Genomic DNA, 9,721 nt, shown 5'->3' with positions numbered 1-9,721 from the left:
CTGAACATTTTCAAGTCATATTTTATTGTCTTTGCTGTCTTTACAAAGTTATAACTCCTTTTCATATTGGTGTATGTATTACTTAGCTTTTTCATCCCTGTAACCAAATATCTGATATACACAACTTAAAAGGAGAAAAGGCTAATTTTGACTTACAGTTTAACAGAGTTCAGTCCATGGTTGGTTGGCTCCAAGGTAGAAAAAGCATGGCAGAAGGTCCTGACAGAGGAAAGCTGTTCAAAAGGTAGCAGAAAGGAAGGGACAGAGTTAGGCATACTTTACCCAAAGACACGCCCCTGGAGACCTACCTCCTCAAACTGGGCCCCATCTCCTACCAACACATTTAGTTTTAAACCTACCAATCAATGATTATTCCACTTATGAGTATAGTTACCCACGATCCAATCACCTTCCAAAGCCCCATCTAGGAACACATGGGGGTGTAGGGCATACATTCTAGATCTACAACACCATAGAACTCTAGAACTACAACACTATAGATACACCAACACAATAACCCCACAACTAAACTAAGAGATTCTGATGGCCAAAGAGGCAAATAAGGTAAGTATCCTGTTGTGGTTTGTGTCTAGATGTCCTTCCCAAAGCCTCACGCAGTCATAGGAGGATAGCTGGATGCAGTGGTAACTGGATCTAGAGGGTATGATTGATTCATAGTAAAATGCTAGAATGGAGGGTGGGTGATTACTAAACCAGCCCATTGATTGATTTGCCACTGCTCTAATCCTCGTAGTCTGGCTACAATGTAAGGGACAGAAACAGGCTTGTCTTTCTTCCTTGCTTTGCTACTTTCTGCCTGGCATGAACTGTTTCTTTTCTGCAACGCCTATCTGCTGTGCCGCCCTACCTTGCAGCCAGCTGATTGTGGACTAAAAAACTCTACAAACTGTGAGCTAAATAAACCTTTTTCCCTTTGAATGCTGGGCATTTTGTCTCAGCAATGAAAAAAAAGTAACTAAGACATTAACTGTCAGAATATCTACCTTAGTTGCAACAGACTGCAGAACACTGGCTGAACAGTGTCAGTAAGGTCTGCCTACAGATTGCAGGAATATTCAGCAAACCATGTGAAGAATAAAAAACTACAAAAACAGAGGTTTACCTGTGATATAATAGTTATTCCTATTCATTAGTTTGGCCATTATTTAATTATTTTAGTAGGACTTAAAAATAAAAACATCTAAAAGACTATTTTAAAAGCTTCTATCTCATAGGTATTAAGGAGTCAAAATAGCTTCCATTTAGATATAAATTTAGAAACTTCTAGATGCTTTGAGGTTACTTAATATTTTCAAACTTGATATGACATCAGGTTAGGAAACCACTTTGTATATTACTGACATTTTATAGTTATGTCATAAGTAAAATGCTTTCAGGAAATTAAATTGAAAAAGTGCAATGGTTACACTTTAAAGTGAGAAACTAATTAGAAGATTTTTAAGGGTCAACTTGTCTGTACTGGTCATTTAAGTATATTACTTTATAAAAATAGAGGAAGCTAACTACTTGGCCAAAGAAAACGTATGTCCATACAATGTGTACGCGCACATTAAAAGTTTAGAACTAAATTCAAGACCGTCAGACCAAGTGAAATAAGCTGGATTCATAGTTAAATAATGCAATCCACCAGGTGAGCACATGAAATAAAGGAGAGCTGACGGGAAACGAGAAAGCAGGCCCTCGGAGACTGGGAATGGTAAGAGAAAGGAAAGGGAGGAGGTGAGAGAGACTGACAACGAGCAGGACGTGTTATGTGCACGTCATCAGTTTTCGAAAATGAACATCACTGTTCTGTGACGCCAACGTGTGCTAATTTAAAAAGAAAAAATAACCAGGGATGAAAGAAACCCACAAGGACAAAGCCACAGTTGACAAAAATAGCCCACTGCCTTGACAGAGTTCAGTATCAGGAGATATTTTTTCTGAAAGACGTCTAATTCACTGAGGATATAAAACAAACACCATATATATAGTCTGAGATTTAATAAGGAAGAGAAAAGAAAACGCTAAATATATAGATATCAACATAACTCAGTGATAGCCAATAGTAACAATACCTTTGAGTTAAAACAAACAGAAGCGAAGCAATGGTCAGAAAGGAAGTATATCAGGAACGGAGGAAGATGAGCTAAGGGGCTACATAATCTTTTATCTGGGTAGAGAAGGTAACAAATTGATTAAGTTTGACTTCAATAAGGCAATTTAAGTGCATTTATATCTAAGGTAAATATTAAAATACAAAAACATGAATCACATACTACCAAAAGGGGAAAACAATAAGAAAAATAATATACCTAAACCTGGGGGAAGAGATTAGATTATGGAATGTAAATGACAAACCTAAAAAAGACTAGAAGTGTTAACCAAGTAAAACTGCACGAACAACAGACCAAACAAGAATTAGATGCAAAAGAGGTACATACAATAACTTCAAGTCATTAGGAAAATACAATAATCATAATCGTACGTATACCTAAAAACACTATGAAACCTAAAAAGGACAAGTTGAAAGAACCACACAGAAAATATAGACAGGATCTCCTTTATCTGTGAGAGATAGAAACATGCATCGCCTGCTACTTATAATGGACAAAAAAAGCAATATGTAAAATAAATCATCAACTTAATTTATAAATTTGATCAAACATAAATATGCACATATATAGCAATTCTGATATATGTATTATGAAACTAAAACCAATAGAATATGTATTTTTTAATGATAAACATATATAAAATATTGTCAAAATATTTGAAATACTGGAATTAGAAAGTAAATTTAAGGAAATATATGTAAATCATATATTCTCTGAAATCAAGTTTTGTGAGAAATTAGAAACAAAAATCTGATAAATAAAATGCATCTATAAATTGAGAGGGTGACTTTAATTCATGAGTTAAGTTGACAGCTGTAAGGATAAGTGCAATGGACTGAATTATTACCCCCAAAATTCAGATTCAAAGCCCTAATCTCCAAAGCAATAATATTTGGAGAGGAATCTTTAGATTTAAGTGAGGTTAGAGCAGGGGCCCAGCTGATGGCATTATCATGCTTAAAAAATAAAAACACTAGAGGTTTATTTGCTCTTTTATTTGCTGATTCTTAACTGTTCTGCTAATCCAAGCCAGTCTTTTGTTATGGTTGATTGAACAAACTAGTAATTAGAAAATATTTGGAACTAATACAATTTTACATTTCAAAACATTTGGTTTACAGCTAAAATAGATTCAGGGGAATTAATAATTGTCAATGTTTATATTAATTTAAAAGACTGAAAGAGTTAAGCAAAGTCAACAATATTAAAAATAAAAGGGGGACATTAGAAAGATACCAAAAGTAGAAGCAAAAATTCAGTTTACAATGGATACTCTACCAATAAGCTTGAAAATGTGAAATGCACATTTTCCCAGAAGTAACTACTATCACACTGAGTCCAGAGAAAAAGATAATGTATTTGCAAACTTTTTCTTTCTTTTTCTTGAGAAAGGGTCTTACTATATAGTTCAGGGCAGCTTCATGCTTGCACCAATCCTCTTGTCTCAGCCTCCCAAGTGCTGGAATTACAGGCATGTGCCCCTCATACCCAGTTTGTATTTGTAATTCTTACAAGCTGCTTGAATTTGTAATTTTAAATATTACAACAAAGTCAAAGATTATGATGCAGTGTCTTCAACAAATTTCTAAGTATATAGTATCAATCACATATCCATCAGATAGAGGAATTCCTGAATAAAGAAAGAGATGGACATTTCCTAAAGCATTTTCTGTATTTATGCAATGCTGGTTTTATCCTAGGAATGCAAATTTCATCAGAAATTAGAAAATTATTCATATATTTACAGTGTGTATAAAGAGTATCAAAATCGAAACAAAAAAGCATCTTCTAAAGCTTTAACATTCATTAGTTGTAATTATATAGAAAAATAAACTGACAGAGGCTATCCATCTTTTTTTTTTAATTCAAGATGCAGAACAGGTGAGTATGCCAGTTAAGAACCATTTGATTCAATATTTCACTGGCTGTCCTAACCAAAAGACGACAAATTTTAAATGATAATTAGAATGAACCCAAATGGGCCATGTAAGTTATTGTTGATATAAATTTCAAGGGAAGACAAATACCAGAAGGTCAAAAAAAATGATAAGAAATGGGAGAATCTAACAAGTTTGCAAATACAAGACTCTACTAAAAAGCCGAGTGAATTACCTTACACTAGCTATAAAAATTGGACTATGTGCTTTTACCAGCTTTATTGAGATGTAATTTATATTAAAATTATTGCACATATTTAGTAAGAATAGTATGATTTGTTTAGACATAATTACTTGTGATACGATCCTCACAATCAAGGTAATAGACATATATACCTCTCACCTCCCAAAGTTTCCTAGAATCTCTTTTTGTGGTAAGAATAAATGACCTGAAATCTGCACACTTAACAAAATTTAAAGTGCACAATATTGTGTTAATCTATACACACTGTGTTGTACAGAAGAGCTCTAGGACTTAATCATCCATCCAATGTAACTAAAACTTCCTTCTCATTAAATGACTTCTTGTTCTTTTTTTGCCCTATCTATTAATACAACCACAATTGTAGTCCCTGCTGTTTTGAGTCTGACTAGTATACAGTACCTCACGTAAGTGACATCTGTAATAGAGCAATTTGAAAAATAATGTATCAAAAATATGAAACACAGATAAAATTTTAAAATGTCAAGACAATGTGAAAAAATATAAAACTATTGAAAATATGAAGCTAGGTAAAAATGTTCAATGAATGATACATAATTATGTTCTTGATTTGTAATAAATTTTATAAAGATATTAGTAATATTCAAACTGGCTTCTGCATCCAAATTAGTTCTAATTAACACTGTAACTTCATTTTGTTGAATTTGAAAGACCTGATTCTGAAACTCGTATGATGAGCAAAAGTTTTTAATAAATGAAACAAAGACAAACCGTATCTGTAAAGCATTTTCATTTTCATCATTTTATAATTTATCATTTTCATTATGTGACTCATACAATAAAAAAATACTAATGAATGCTTTTTTATATTCATATATGAGTATTTTGGGGACACCTTCAAACTTTTTAACTAATGGAGTTTAAATTTAAGAGATCAATTGCTAATTTTCATGGCTTTCATCGGCCTAGTTCTTAACCATCTACAAATATTTTTGACTCAATAGGGAAAGATCTAGTATTTTTTTCCCCCTCATGAGTTTATTGGTACATTTTAGTTACTCAGTTCAGTTACATTCATCATTGGGATCTTGTACCTTTACATGACAGGTCTTGGTTCTCATTTTTCCCCTTGTCCCTGCCCTCCCTTCACTTCCTCCTCCTCTCCCCCTTTAAAAGCATATTTCCATTTTTTCATTTTCTCAAGAAAGAAAAAGAATCTAGTTTTCTCAGCAATATAAATGTCTCCCAGGGTGAGCTTCTGCCTTTTTGATCCGCTTTGGACTTAGGGAGTTTCTAAGGCTCTTACTGCCAGGTGACTCCATCACATCTCTGAGCACTGGCTTTGAGTGCTGCCACCAGCAGAGAAGAGAAGGAGGTAAAACAGCTACTAAAATTGCACCAACAGGGCTCCTTGACTGATTAGCTTCTCTTAGGTTCAACTGACAAGGAGAATCACAAGACAGAGACGGAGTAGAAGGAACATGATCAGTCTGTTTGTTAAACCCACAACCCTACTGCTCATTTCCAAGCTACCTCGCTCAGTGGCTGTGGCCTTGCTTCCCCGTGCCCAGACCTACTACTGTGAGGATGTAGCTTAGTCTGGCCTCAAACTCATGGTCTTGAGTTACTTTATGATACTGAGGAGAAAGCAAATGCAAAGCAGTTTCTGAAAGAAATGTGTCTTTCCTATAGATATATGGCATAAGCCAGAATGACAAAGTTCAATGTATTTGTTATAAAAGTATTAAAAATTTCTAATGAGCTTGTATAAGATTCCAGCTAGAAGTACAGTAGTTGCAGAATTTTTCATCTCCTTTGCTTCTACTTATTATTATAAAATGGCACATGGCTCTAATTAACATAATATGTAGAATGCACAATAAAACAACTGTCATAACAAATGTTGCCAATACCTCCACACCTTGACTTCCCTTCACAGGGAAGACAGTCATTTAATCAGCAAGATTTATAAAATGTTATTATCAGACACAGTGAAATCAAGTCCTTTTCAGTAACAATATAAGGAAAATATTGATATTAGCATATTTTTACTACAGATCTACCTCTTACAGTTAGATAATAGTTTAAGTTTTGATAAAATAGGCACAGACAGTACTTACATCCTAAGGTAAGAGGATGCTGTAAAATCTACAGGAAGGTTGGAATCTTACCAATGTAAAAGCAGCATAATATAAATATAAATTCATTAGAGCATTTGTTGTGTGTTTTTAATCAGAAAATTAAGAATTTCTAAATTCTGTAAAAAATGTCTACCTGTACCTGGAAAAAAAAAGAAATGACTTGGCTTCTACCAGAAGGTTAAAAGCTTCAGAAGTTCTCATAAAGAAAAAAAAATGATGAGTAATGTGCATCCTCAGAGACTGAGCAAGGGGAATATAAGAGAGAAAGCATCCAATGATTCACACATTATAAAATGTGAAGAATCACTTTATCAGGGGCTGCAGGGACAGAAGTAGGTAACGCACGAGTAACAAGTCACTGTCCTGCAACTGGAGATAACCTCCTATAAACTCTCCACTTCGTTGTTTTCACTACATGAACTCAGAAAAAAGATTACTTCTAATGCTATTCTCTATGCAAATTCTTTGAATTGTCACATTAAAGTCGTTTTAAGTTTAACGACTACAGACTATTCATTTCTTTCACGTTTAGGATAAGAGCCTAAAGGATTCATGAGGTTCACTGGATCACAATCCCAATGATTGACAAAAATTTTATTTTGCAGGGATCTACCAATTCCACAAAGGACAGAAAGGAGAAATGAAACAATAGAAGAATGAAGAATTCTGGCAGGTTCTTTCTAGCAAGCAGAGAGGTTAGGAGGGAGATAATCGCTAATGAAGTAGAGAGGAAGAAATCATTTCAGTGTTTCAAATTCTGTCCAAGAGCAGAAGTCCTGTGCCTGGGGAGTATACTGACGAGCTCCATCTCACTTCATTTTACAGAGAGTCACACAAAAACAAGGGTGCTAAATAAAATCACAAGGCAACTGCTAGGTACAGTTGGCCGAACCTTTCAAGCATCTCATTTTCAACTAAACAGTATAACTGAAAGGTTGGGTGAACATTAAATCAGTAACCAGGTAATGACAACAAGCAATGGAAAGAAGAATTACAGAGAGAGAGGGTTGCACAAGAGCAGAGAAGAGCCCCCACACAGCAGAGAAGCTAGGAGGGCTTCCGTAGCCCAGGCTCTCCCACAACCACCCTCACTACCAGGAAAGCATTTTCAGAAGGAAAAGGGGCAGGAGAAATGCACGCTCCAGATAGAGACGAGACAAGAAGGAAAGACATTGGGGAAAGCCCAGGGAAATTTAGAATACAAGTATGTCAGGCTGCTTTCAGCAGTCAAGCATTGTGTGAAAAGGCTAAAACCAAACACTGACAGGTTTCCACGCCACACTGGGGTGGATGACTTGAATAAAAACCATTAGAAACTTTAAGAATACTAACTAGACAGCGTGCAGAAGGTACAGTGGACTAGGGAGAGAAAGAAATGTCGATAAATTGGTTTTCCAGTAATCCACAAACACTGATAAAGTGAAAAATACAAAATCCCATCAAAAATAAATCTTAAGATTTATTCAGTAAAATCACTGTAAAGATTCCAAAAATTTAAAGAAAATATTTTCTGAAATGCATTAAATGGTAGGTGGAGGGAACAGACAGAAAGGACACCTGTTACTACAATCTTTTAATATTATACCTCAGGATCTGTAAAGAGAATCTCATTCAATATTTCCAAACATTCCCTACGCACCCACCTCAGAGCTGAGTTTGGTACTGTACTTGGTCTGTAAGCCAAAATATGTTTTGTTTTGGTTTGGTTTTTTTTTTAGGCAACTGGAGAAGGAGGCTCTTCTTAAAATTCACAACTATGTTGTCCAGAAATCGATGTCAGTAAATAGTAGGCACTAACAACGGTCAGATGCATTTTGGGATGAAATGTGGCTAAGGTACCAACGGCCCACATAGGAAGAAAATGCACACTCCAACTTGAGGCTTCATGTGTACTGAACTGTGTAAGCATCAGAAAAAAGACCACAGGAAACACAAGATTTTACTTTGACCCAGGAAAGATTCCCTAGGATGAATATTTGTGAACCTGGAAAAGGGTGAAGAAAGAATATATACTAACACCTCCATGTGATGTTTTTCCTACATCCAGCTTTTTAACTGACACACACAAAATAAAATTTCTGTCCAGCATAAACTATGACCAACCTGTGTGCATAAATGTCTGTGTATTTATTGGTTCTGTAAAAGATAGGGTGGTACTGACTTGTACTCTCCCTGGTAATGAAGTACAGTCCCTTTAACAGAAGACTCTCTCCCCGCTGCCCACCTCCAAATAAGTGGTAGCAATTATTATAAGCAGATAAACTAGATAAAAGATAAAAACTATAAACATAAAGATAATTCCTGAATCTGTCAGATACATACCATAGCATTAAAGTATAAAAAGAAAATCCTTTTTAAAACAGTAATATATGATATCTCATCCTCAGCAAAAGATTAATTAGTCAAGAAATGGGTAGAGAACTAAAAAACTGAACCTAGAAACAATGATTTTACTGACATTAAGTTTTTGGGGGTTATTTTGTTTTGTTTGGTACCAGGGAACGGACTCCGGCCCTTGTGCTTGCGAGGCAGGTAGTGGAACCACTGAGCCAAACCCTGACCCTGACATTAAAGTTGAATGTCTAATCTTGAATCCAACAAACACCGAATATAGTTTCTAAGGGCCTATAAACATTTTCAATATATTTAGGACTACAATAACAACACATGCTCAAGAAAACAGATAAGGAAATAAAAATAAAATTAAAAGCCTATAATTATATGCTGGTTTCTCTGAGAAATTATTACATAACATTATAAACTGGCATCACAAATTTGAGCAGATAAATTAATGAATGGACAATTACTTGCCCGTATGGGAAAAATAAAACTACATACTCAAGTCTATTTACAACAGAAAACATTCAGTTAATGGATTATGAATAAAAATTAAGCATAAAAAGGCCAGGGATTTAGCTTAGTATCCCTGTGCCAGCCTCACAAACCTGAAGACCAGAGTTTGACACCTGGCACAAAAAAATTAAGCATAAAATCTCTGGCAATAAAAACTGGTTCATATATTATATTGGAGAAAAATGGTTTCCATGTAAGATAATTAATCTTCAAAACAATACTCTTGTATTTGGCAAAGTGAGATTTGAAAACTACATTTTCCAGTAAGGATCAAAATGAGAGACAAACTGACATGAAAATAAACATGTAAAATTTTATATAGCTACTATAAAGAACTACCATGAACCAGTAAGTTTCCAATTATTCCACTATAAAATCATCAAAATATATAAAAAGGCAATTCACAGACAGTAAAACCAAAACCTCTCTTTAGCTTAATCTACACAGGCATAAATTAAAATAGATTTGAATTTTATCATAAGGGTAATAGTGGATTATATGTTATTCCTA

The 9,721-nt window shown here is 34.6% G+C and overlaps 1 long non-coding RNA gene across 1 annotated transcript; it reads left to right on the top strand.

Annotated features, from left to right (window-relative positions):
* The first annotated feature begins 486 nt into the window (after nt 1–486).
* LOC104851550 lies at nt 487–8,441 on the top strand. Its single transcript, XR_777239.1, has 3 exons — nt 487–564; nt 6,964–7,053; nt 8,077–8,441. It is a non-coding gene; the product is annotated as an uncharacterized LOC104851550 (long non-coding RNA).
* Nucleotides 8,442–9,721: the final 1,280 nt, after the last annotated feature.

Source organism: Fukomys damarensis, unplaced genomic scaffold, assembly GCF_012274545.1.
Source record: "Fukomys damarensis isolate Sample0158 unplaced genomic scaffold, DMR_v1.0_HiC HiC_scaffold_11, whole genome shotgun sequence".
NCBI classification, from domain to species: domain Eukaryota; kingdom Metazoa; phylum Chordata; class Mammalia; order Rodentia; family Bathyergidae; genus Fukomys; species Fukomys damarensis.
The sequence above is the reverse complement of the archived record's forward strand: the minus strand, read 5'-3'. Positions and strand labels throughout refer to the sequence as shown.